The 11,611-nt window shown below is 41.0% G+C and overlaps 1 protein-coding gene across 1 annotated transcript in view; it reads right to left on the bottom strand.

Annotated features, from left to right (window-relative positions):
* mtcl3 (MTCL family member 3) overlaps positions 1 to 11,611 on the bottom strand; it is a 61,676-nt gene that overhangs the window by 8,136 nt on the left and 41,929 nt on the right. Inside the window, exons 9-10 of the transcript XR_013547276.1 lie at positions 9,819 to 10,101; positions 134 to 258 (exon numbers count right to left, since the gene is read on the bottom strand). The gene's annotated coding sequence lies outside the window, so the exon portion shown is untranslated. The remainder of the gene's footprint in view (positions 1 to 133; positions 259 to 9,818; positions 10,102 to 11,611) is intronic.

The raw sequence follows: 11,611 nt of genomic DNA, 5'->3' as shown, positions 1-11,611 counted from the left end.
GCTGCGTTTGATTTGTATATAATATTTCCCAATTAAATTACATTGAGGAAAACAAGCAGCAATATCCCTAAAGTTAGATTTTGTATCAGAAAGGCAACCCGCTAAAAGCAAACAGCTACCCCAATTTTCTTACCTGCCTTCCCCTTTGTGTTTACTTCGAGCCTTGCCCTTTTCTGAGCAGATGACAGTGTCCGTAAACAGTGGAGTGGGACAGGAAGTTCAGAGGAGTGACGCACGTATGAAGACTCTGTACAGCCCCTTCCAAATAAAGAAAGAAAAAGGGAAGTTAAGAACAAAACCATTATTCAACACCCCAAATCAAAAACAACTAACTTGCAAAAGCTGGCATGTGACGTAAAGTTAGGGCACCTTCAAACGTATTTGTACTAGCCACGGTACATAGTATGAAATCTGACCTCCCCTCCTCCATTCCCATTTCACCAACCATAACCCCCCCCCCCCACCACACACCTCCTCTTCCCCCCTTCCCTCCCAAGCAGTGAACACTTTTAAACACTTTTATATCCCAGGCCACTTTTAGGTTTGTGCTGAGCACACAGTCAGATTAACACATGCAAGAAATCAAAGAAATGTACCAAATGTTAAAAGCAATTCTAAAGTCATTCAGTTAGGCTGTTAATCCTTGGCTCACATACATAACCCCAGAATCTCCATGTTTCAGATATCAACTGCAGCCATCATGTAAAGTATATATTCTTACCAAGCACCAGAATTCAGTTATTAAGGCCTTTGGCAAAAAAATAAAATTTATTCAAACTGCTAGTCAATTATCTTCAAGTCTTGTCTATTCAAAAAGGCCAATGTTGTCAAAATACTCGTCACTTCTTTTGCTTGATACACGACAAAAATCTATGCCCAACCTTCATTTGTGATTGCTTTTGCTGTATGCGCATGTAACATGCACATACGCCAATGTTTACAAGTGAAATCAGTTGCAAATGCCACAACCAGTTAAGTATAGTTTAACAGAAGTTATATTAAGATGCCCAAGAGTCCCAATTTACAGATGATGCTGGTTTATTTATATCTGACTTTGTGTTTACTCATCAGGGAACCAGTTTATGATGAACACAATTGTTGGGCGTGATCAAATTATAATATCTGTGACAATTTATGGAGCAAAATAATATATTTAATCATAAAGGTAAACCTACACTATGTTATTCCTGATGCCAGGTCATCCTTTTTGTTTTTAAATAACTCTTTAATTATTATAAGTCAAACTTTTCTGTAAACCAATAGAACCAGCAGGATTCTCCCTTACTATGTGTCAATACCATAAAATTAAATACTGGCAGCACTCAGCAAGTCGGGCAACTGAATCTGTGGATATAGAACCAAACATCATGCTGGAATTGGTGACCCGACAAAAGCTACCAGGCATCAGGAATGGTAATAGAACAAAATGCAGAAATAGAAGTTCCAAAGTGTACATTAAATTAAATACATAATATGAAAGTAATAAAAACTGCAGGTGCTGGAAAAATAATAAAGGTGGAAGATGCTGGAAGTATAAATGGCTACAGCAGAATTATGGAGAGTAGGAGAATACCCAGAAAATCTAGCAAACTGGAAGCTCACACATCTAAATGTCAAGCTGGTTCATGAAAGGTTGCATGCTATTAATAAGCAGAATAAAATATTGTAATAAATATTTTCACCAACGACATTAATATTATTTACACTGACCACACCATTGTTGTACTTATTAAATTGACAGTTCTTCAGATACACATTCCCTTGCCTCCTCCCTTAAAAATCAGGCAGATCTTGGATCAGGTAAAAGAGTAATTAAACACTCCAGACAATGAGTAAGGTTCTGTTAATCCAGGTGCAGCAATTTGCATTCCATCATCAGAATACAATGGCATTTTCATTTCCAGTCAGGGATCGGGAGCTACTGTGAGTCTGGTTAAAGGACTGAGACTTTCCATTGATACTAATTGATATTGATATGGATTAACTCCCCTTGCTTTAGGCTTTTTGGCATGACAGGGGGTAATCCGTTACAAAATCGACATTAGTTTGATTGAAACAGATCTTAAATGAAAATATAGTAGTTTAACACAATCCCATTAACCACACAGCCAATTAATAAAGCCATGGAGAGAGAAACATGGGAGATCATGGGTCTTTCTAAAAGAAAATTAAGAATATCAATTCTTTGTTGGGAATATAAAAATTGTTGCATGAAGCAAAACAGTAAATGCAGTTCTGAACCCAATTGTGTAAAATAAAAACACAGCCATATTACATGACTCCTACTGTCTGGAGTGTTTAATTACTCCTGAGGTTACTCTGGATAATTTGAGTACATACCTCATAGTTAATGTAAACTTACAGGATAGCTAAATGTCTCAATGAGAAGGATTTATGTCTTGTAAATCAAACTAGACATAAACATAGAAGATAGAAAATAGGTGCAGGAGGCAGCCATTTGGCCCTTCCAGCCAGCACCACCATTCATTGTGATCATGGCTGATCATCCACAATCAGTAATCCATATCCCTTGATTGTGCTAGCCCCTAGAGCTCTATCTAACTCTTTTAAATTCATCCAGTGAATTGGCCTCTACTGCCTTCTGTGGCAGAGAATTCCACAAATACACAACTCTCTGGTGAAAACGTTTTCTCTCACTAATAACCATATAACTATATAACAACTACAGCACGGAAACAGGCCCGTTTGGCCCTACCAGTCCACGCCGACCACTCTCTCTGACCTAGTCTCATCTACCTGCTCTCAGACCATAACCCTCCAATCCCCTCTCATCCATATACCTATCCAATTTACTCTTAAATAATAAAATCGAGCCTGCCTCCACCACTTCCACCGGAAGCCCATTCCATACAGCCACCACCCTCTGAGTAAAGAAATTACCCCTCATGTTACCCCTAAACATTTGTCCCTCAATTCTAAAGTTATGTCCCCTTGTTGGAATCTTCCCCACTCTCAAGGGGAAAAGCCTACCCACGTCAACTCTGTCCGTCCCTCTTAAAAATTTTAAAACCTCTATCGTCCTCCCTCAACCTTCTACGCTCCAAAGAATAAAGACCCAACCTGTTCAACCTCTCTCTGTAGCTTAAGTGCTGAAACCCAGGCAACATTCTAGTAAATCTCCTCTGTACTCTCTCCATTTTGTCGACATCCTTCCTATAATTTGGCGACCAGAACTGCACACCATACTCCAGATTCGGCCTCACCAATGCCCTGTACAATTTTAACATTACATCCCAACTTCTATATTCGATGCTCTGATTTATAAAGGCAAGCATACCAAACGCCTTCTTCACCACCCTATCCACATGAGATTCCACCTTCAGGGAACAATGCACAGTTATTCCCAGATCCCTCTGTTCCACTGCATTCCTCAATTCCCTACCATTTACCCTGTACGTCCTATTTTGATTTGTCCTACCAAAATGCAGCACCTCACACTTATCAGCATTAAACTCCATCTGCCATCTTTCAGCCCACCCTTCCAAAAGGCCCAAGTCTCTCTGTAGACTTTGAAACTCTACTTCATTATTAACTACACCACCTATCTTAGCATCATCTGCATATTTACTAATCCAATTTGCCACACCATCATCCAGATCATTAATGCAAATGACAAACAACAGTGGACCCAACACAGATCCTTGGGGTACTCCACTAGACACTGGCCTCCAACCTGACATACAGTTGTCAACCATTACCCTCTGGTATCTCCCATTCAGCCATTGTTGAATCCATCTTGCAACCTCACTATTAATACCCAACGATTTAACCTTCTTAATCAACCTACCATGTGGAACCTTGTCAAATGCCTTACTGAAGTCCATATAGACAACATCCACAGCCTTGCCCTTATCAATTTCCCTGGTAACCTCTTCAAAAAATTCAAGAAGATTAGTCAAACATTACCTTCCAGGCACAAATCCATGTTGACTGTTTCTAATCAGGCCTTGTTTATCCATATAATTATATATATTGTCCCTAAGTATCTTTTCCATTAATTTTCCCACCACAGACGTCAAACTAACAGGTCTATAATTGCTAGGTTTACTTTTAGAACCTTTTTTAAACAAAGGCACAACATGCGCAATGCGCCAATCTTCCGGCACCATCCCCGTTTCTAATAACGTTTGAAATATTTCCGTCATAGCCCCTGCTATTTCTGCACTAACTTCCCTCAATGTCCTAGGGAATATCCTATCAGGACCTGGCGACTTATCCACTTTTATATTTTTCAAAAGTGTCCGTACCTCCTCTTCTTTAATCCTCATAATTTCCATCACTACTCTACTTGTTTCGCTTACCTTACATAATTCAATATCTTTCTCCTCGGTGAATACCGAAGAAAAGAAATTGTTTAATATCTCCCCCATTTCTTCCGGCTCAGCACATAGCTGTCCACTCTGACTCTCTAATGGACCAATTTTATCCCTCGCTATCCTTTTGCTATTGACATATCTGTAGAACCCCTTGGGGTTTACTTTTACATTACTTGCCAAAGCAACCTCATATCTTTTTTTCGCTTTTCTAATTTCTTCTCAGTTTTAAATGGCCTCCCCTTTATTCTTGGGCTGTGGCCCCTGGTTCTGGACTCCCCCAACATTGGGAACATTTTACCTGCATCTAGCTTGTCCAGTCCTTTCATAATTTTATACGTTTCTATAAGTTCGCATACAGAGCAAATAGATCCACAGAGGACGCCATCTCTCTGGCTCTTCATACTGTCCTGACTCACCTGGAGAGTCAGGGCACATACGTGAAGATGCTATTTATAGAATATAGGTCTGCCTTCAATACTGTCATCCCCACTAAGCTCACCTCCAAACTCCACCACCTAGGCCTCAGCTCGTCTATAAGCAACTGGATCCTGAATTTCCTGACGGAACGCCCTCAGGCAGTGAAAATGGGCCTCCACCTGTCCTCCACTATGACTCTAAGTACTGACAGGGTTGTGTATTGAGCCCCATCCTCTACTCCCTCTTCACACATGACTGTGTCCCTGCATTCGCCACCAACACCATCGTCAAATTTGCGGATGACACAACGGTGATCGGGCTGATCTCCAACGGCGGTGAATCAGCCTACAGAGCAGAGGTGCAGAATCTGGCGAGCTGGTGCTCAGAGAACAACCTGTCCCTAAACACATCAAAAACCAAGGAGCTAATTATCAACTTCAGAAGGTCACAGAATGCGGAATACGCTCCAGTCCTCATCAACGGGGACAAAGTGGTGAGAGTGTCCAGCTTCAGGTTTCTGGGCACACACATCTGAGAGGACCTCACATGGTCCACCAACACCGCTGTGCTAGTCAAGAAAGCACAGCAATGGCTGATTTTCCTGAGAACGCTAAAAAAGGTCGGTTTGCTCCAACAGTTACTGATGACCTTCTACCGCTGCACCACAGAGAGCATACTGACATACGGTATCTATGTGTGGTATCTCAGCTGCACGGCAGCGGATAGGAGAGCTCTTCAGCGGGTCGTCTGCAGAGCGCAGAGGATTATTGGGATACAGCTACCAGCCCTGGAGGACATCTACAATGCACGCTGCCTCAGGAAAGCCACCAGCATCTACAAGGCCTCCACACACCCATGCCACCATCTGTTTGAACTACTTCCATCTGGCAGACGTTACAAGGCTTTCTATGCCCGCACCCCCAGACTAAGAAACAGCTTTATCCCTAGAGCTATAGCTGCTCTGAATCGGACCTGCTGAGAGCCCGCCATGATCTGTCTCTGCCCCCAGGGTCAGCTGGCATGACTGACCCCTGCACGAACCTTTTTTGCACTTTACCTTGTTCCCTTCCCCCCCCACTTTGTTGTTTTCGTTCTTGCCGTGATTTATTTATATATTTTATAGCATCGGTAGGGAAGTGGCATTCTAAATCTCGTTGTACTTTTACAATGACAATAAAGATATTGTATTGTACTGTAAGATCCCCTCTCAGCCTTCTAAATTCCAGTAAATACAAACCCAGTCTTTCCATTCTTTCCTCATATGACAGTCCCGCCATCCCAGGGATTAACAGTGGAGCTCCCCTACCTCCAATGGTGCTGTCAAGCAACTAGTACTTTAACTAAATTGAATACTTTAAAATATCAGGCTAAAATTCTCATTTACAGAGCATCCAAACTTTTTTATATTATAAATGCCAAAGTAGACATTGAAACAAGTAGAGAATATTGGAATGAATGATTTAAAAAAAATTACGAATGAAACTCCTGACATATTTCCTCACTTATAAATAAGAAAACCCAAGCTTCACGAATTATCAAATATACACGGGCCAACACCTATGCTGTAATTTTGTCTGCCAACAATGTCTCCAACATTTATTGTAATAAGCTAAAGGAAACTGAATATCTGGGAGAAGGTCATCTCACCCTAAAATATGGTACATAAAAATTAGCACAATTTTTTTTAAGCATACCGGCTTCCTGGGAATGTCTGTTTTTTTAAATATGATAAGTACAGTGCTCATTACGCTAACTGCAATTATTCCATTTTGCAATAAAATGGGTGTTTTAATTTAGAATTTAAAATAAATGTAGTCATTCTAAAATCATAGATGTAATTTCTCAAAAGTAAATGTATCGGGGCAATTTTGAACTGGAGTACACACTGAGGAGAATAATAATGCAAAGTCTTCTGTAGCTGAAGCAAACAACCTGAACCATAATCATGATGGTCTCATTTAAATAGTCTGGAATAGTTATCAGTGTTCAGTATGTACATTCAGGAGAGGGTGGGGAATTGAATAGATTCCCTATTGAGATAAGTTACACCCAAAGAGGTGGGAAACAACTATAAATGGGTTTCAGTCATCAGATATTTGACAACAAGCCTGGACATTCTTGTGGGGTTGGAAGATTTTGGTTGACTGAATTCATAAGTTTGTTCTAAGATCTATTTTGAGAAAACAAGTAATTTTTCTTATTTTGAATCAAGCAGGCTTCTAAAATTACATTTACTGCATTTTACTATTTAAGTTTTATTCATTGCTCTTAATCATAAAACCCAAGTTTTCAGTCTAGCTAACATACAGAACAAGTTAATCTTTCACAATGAAAACATTTTTGTACCAATTTAACATTTTGTTATGATAACAAAGTGCTGGAGTAACTCCGCAGTTCAGGCGGCATCTCTGGAGAACGTGGATAGGTGACATTTAGGATCGGGATCCTTCGTCAGATATCAATGAAATGAAGATGCTGAACAGTTTTCTTCTAAGTAAGCACAATAGTCCAAAGAGATGAATGATCTATTCCTTTTCCTGTGGCAAAACAAATCAGGTGCACTCCCCAAACCCTTTGACATCAGATTTCTACCCAAAATCCAAACCCTTATCAGGATGCAGAGAGTAACCAGCTCTGCAAGCTTTTAGAGTTATAGAGCTAGACTGCATGAGCACAGGCAGTTTAGCCCTCCAGGTTAGCAAATTGGGCTCATCCCATTTGCCTGCATTTGGCCCATAGCCCAGGAAATCCTTCTTATCCATAATATATATATATATATATACACAATATACACAAATGTCTTTTAAAAGTCATAGTATCTTCTTCTGGCTCATTCTAGATACGAACTAGCCTCTGAGAAAAAGTTGCCTCTGAGGACTCTCTTAAATCTCTCCCTTCTCACCTTAGGCCTATGTCCACTAATTTTAGTGTCCTCTACCCTTGGAAAAACTGTGGACGATCACTTCATCCAAGCCTCTCATGATCTTGTATGTCTCAATAAGATCATCCCTCAGCCTCCTACTCTCCACACTGCCCACCTGACTTGCCACCTTCTTGGAAACCATGCATCTCTACTCCAAAATCCCAGTTCTGGACACTCACCAGGGTTCTACTCTTTGCTGTACAAGAGTTCTGGTTTGACATTCCAAAGTGCAACATTTCACACTTGAGAGAGTTAAATTTCATTTGCCAACCTTGGCCCATTTTCCAACTGATCTCAATCTTGATGCAAACTTAAATATCTTTCCACACTGTCTATTTTAGTGTCATCTGCAATTTTACTGACAATATCATCCAAATCGTTAATGTATACAACAAACAGCAGTTGAACAGGACTGACCCCTGCAACACATCCACGGTCACTGGACCCCAATCAGAAAAGCAACCCTCCAAGTCTATCTAGGAGATCTGGGAGTGCAGTTACATAGTGGTCAAAAAGGCTTTTGGCACATTGGCCTTCATCATTCTTGAGTATAGATGTTGGGAGGTCTTGTCACAGTTATAAAAGATGTTGATGAGGCCACATTTACAGTATTGTGTTCTGTTCTGGGCACCACGTTATAGGAAAGATGTAGTAAAGTTGGAAGGGGTACAGAGAAGATTTACGAGATTGTTGCTAAGACTCGAGAGCCTGAGCTTTTGAGAAAGATTGAGCAGGATGGGACTCTATTCCTTGGAGTGCAGGTGGATGAGGGGTGATTTTATAGAGGTGTATAAATCATGAGAGGTATAGACTGGGTAGATGTCTCTTGCCCAGAGTAGGGTAATCGAGAACCAGAGGACATAGGCTAAAGGTGAAGGAGGAAAGATTTAATAGCAATCTGAGCGATATCATTTTCACACACAGAGTGATGGGTGTACGGAACAAGCTGCCAGATGAGGTATTTGAGGCAGGGACAATCTCAAAGTTTAAGAAAGAATTAGAAAGGTACATGGATAGGAGATGTATAGAGAGAGGGATATGGACCAAATGCAGCCAGGTGGGACTAGTGTAGATGGGACAAGTTGGTCAATGTAGGCAAGCTGGGCCGAAGGGCCTGCTTCCACGCTGGATAACTCTATGACTCCTCTGAACATTCCTCCAAGCCAATTTTGAATACAATTTGATACATGATCACCATGGATCACGTAATCTAATCTTCCAGATAAACCTACCATGTGGGATCTTGTCAAAGGCCTTGCTAAAGTCCATATAGACAATGTCCACTGCCCTGCTATCAGCAATCCCATTTGTGACCAGTTCACAAAACTATTTGAATTGCGAGATGATTTCCTATCCACAAGGCCATGCTGGCTATCCTAATCAGTCCACAGGCCTATCCATGCAGGTAGATTCTGTCCCAAAGAATGCTCTCCAACAACATACCCACCACCGATGTCAGGCTCGTGTGTAGGAAGGAACTGCAGGTGCTGGTTTAAACCGAACATAGACACAAAATGATGGAGTAACTCAGCGGGAGAGGCAGCATCTCTGGAGAGAAGGAATGGGTGACATTTCGGATCGAGTCCCTTCTTCAGACTAATGTCAGGCTCGCTGGCCTGCAGTTCCCTGGCTTGTCCTTGCTGTCCATCTTAAATAACGGTGCCATGTTAGCCACACTCCAGTCTACCAGAGCGTCACCTGTGGATTTTGTCTTAGTTTATTTCAAAGAGGTGTCAGGGATAATTGGCAGATCAATCTGTAATCTGTACTGATAGCTGTCTACAAAGTATTGATGGTCTTTCTCGTGCGATTTGCCCACATTGAGAATTTGTAGAGTCAAGCTGACTTCACCAATCAAAGTTTGGCACTGCAAGGCAAGTATGTGATACAAATGGCTGCACAGGAAGGATCTAAATAAGCAAGATTCGATCGACTGAGAAAAGATTTTATACCTTGAGTCACAAATCTTGGTTTAAACTGATATCAAAAACATCAAAGAATTAGTTTTGAAATTCAAGAATTCATTTTAATATTTTGACTAACTTGAATGATGACTAAAAAGTGTTAACATTAATACTTAAAACATTTAAACTCACTCTCTTTATACGTGCACACACAAATTAAAATATATTAATGATTACCTCAGACACCTGCAGAGATCCGAGCAGATTCCCCATAAATAAGCGATGAAGAACTGGCACAATTTCACACTTCTTTGCTGGAGAGGTTTATGCTGCAACAGAGACCTTTGTAGAAGAACAATTGGCTGCAAATTCTGGAATTTGGCTTTCAAATGGAGACCTCAAAATTGCAGACAATCACAAAAGATGCAAAGTCCAGTCTTGTCTGCAACACATTCCCCAAATGAAAGTCTGCAATGCAGGAGAACCCAGTTTGTACAAGTTTGCTTTCTCCAATCCGCTCCTGCAAAAGACAGAGACAGGCAATTTTTTTTTTCCAGAGTTGCCACCTCCGCTAAGTTGAATTGTAGAGTTATGATCTCACTCATGTGGCATTGTATCCCAGTAATTAAATGAATCACAAAAGCCTCCATTACCGAGCACAGTTAGAATGACAAACAAGATTTCTTGCATGCAAATTCTCAACGTGCTGGGAGCTGTCATGATGCTTTCATACTTTCTCAGCCCTGTGCGCCTGCTCAATTTCAACAGGGGAAAGTTGCTCTTGAGTCATACATAGTTATACAAAGAAGGAAAAGTTTCCACTTATTAGTGACAGATCAGATGCCAAGTGTATTAATGGTCAATTGAGCAGCTTTTGATCACTCCAAGAGATTTATCTACTTTGCAGCTTAATTAACATCTGAAAACAGATAACTAAAGACTCCACTCAGTAACTCTAGAACGAACTGGCAGATTTGCCTTAATACTCATGAACGAAGAACTATGCTCAGGCTTTCTCCAGGCTCCTCTCCAGCAAAACAGAACACAACCATTGATTGACCTATGATGAAAAATTGAATGTACTGTATTAGGCCTGTGACACTGCAGTTGAGAATAAACAAAATCTCATAAAAATCTTGAAGGGCTTGCCACGGTTGCCATTGAAAAGTGACTGTCCTTGGCTGGGCAGTGTAGAATTGCGTATGTGTTCGGGTGGTGGCGGCGGTTGGGGGGTTACTTGTAGACAAAGGTTACAAAGTTGACCTTTCCGGACTGCCAATAAGAGGATTTCTTTCACAGTAATCTATGGACTTTTCCAAACTAGAGGTCAGTTACTGAATATATTCAAAACGGAAAATGATAGTTTTTGTTTTAAATACAGATACCACAGAGATGCTGATCAGAGGATGGGGGCATTTACCATTCGAACAGAGAAAATATTCATCTGGCAGCTCATTCGAGATACAGACTACATTCTGAGAAAAAGTTGCCTGTGAGGACTCTCCTAAATCTCTGCCCAGAACAAGGGGCCACAGTTTAAGAATAAGGGGTAGGCCATTTAGAACTGAGATGAGGAAAAACTTTTTCAGTCAGAGAGTTGTGAATCTGTGGAATTCTCTGCCTCAGAAGGCAGTGGAGGTCAATTCTCTGAATGCATTCAAGAGAGAGCTAGATAGAGCTCTTAAGGATAGTGGAGTCAGGGGGTATGGGGAGAAGGCAGGAACGGGATACTGATTGAGAATGATTAGCCATGATCACATTGAATGGCGGTGCTGGCTCGAAGGGCCGAATGGCCTCCTCCTGCACCTATTGTCTATTGTCTATTGTCTCACCTTAGACATTTGAACAGATATACAATTAGAAAAGGGTTTAAAGGGCTGTGGGACAAATGCTGGGAAATGGGACTAGCCAGTATGTCAATTTAGTCAACATGGACACGGTGGACTGGAGGGCCTGATTCCATTTTGTTTAGGCCTTTGTCTCTAAAACAGTATTGGAAATACTTAACCGGTTAGGCATCATCTGCACAG

This window comes from Rhinoraja longicauda, chromosome 5 (assembly GCF_053455715.1).
Source record: "Rhinoraja longicauda isolate Sanriku21f chromosome 5, sRhiLon1.1, whole genome shotgun sequence".
Lineage (NCBI taxonomy): Eukaryota > Metazoa > Chordata > Chondrichthyes > Rajiformes > Arhynchobatidae > Rhinoraja > Rhinoraja longicauda.
Note: the sequence above shows the minus strand (reverse complement) of the source record. Positions and strands in the feature narration are given on the sequence as shown.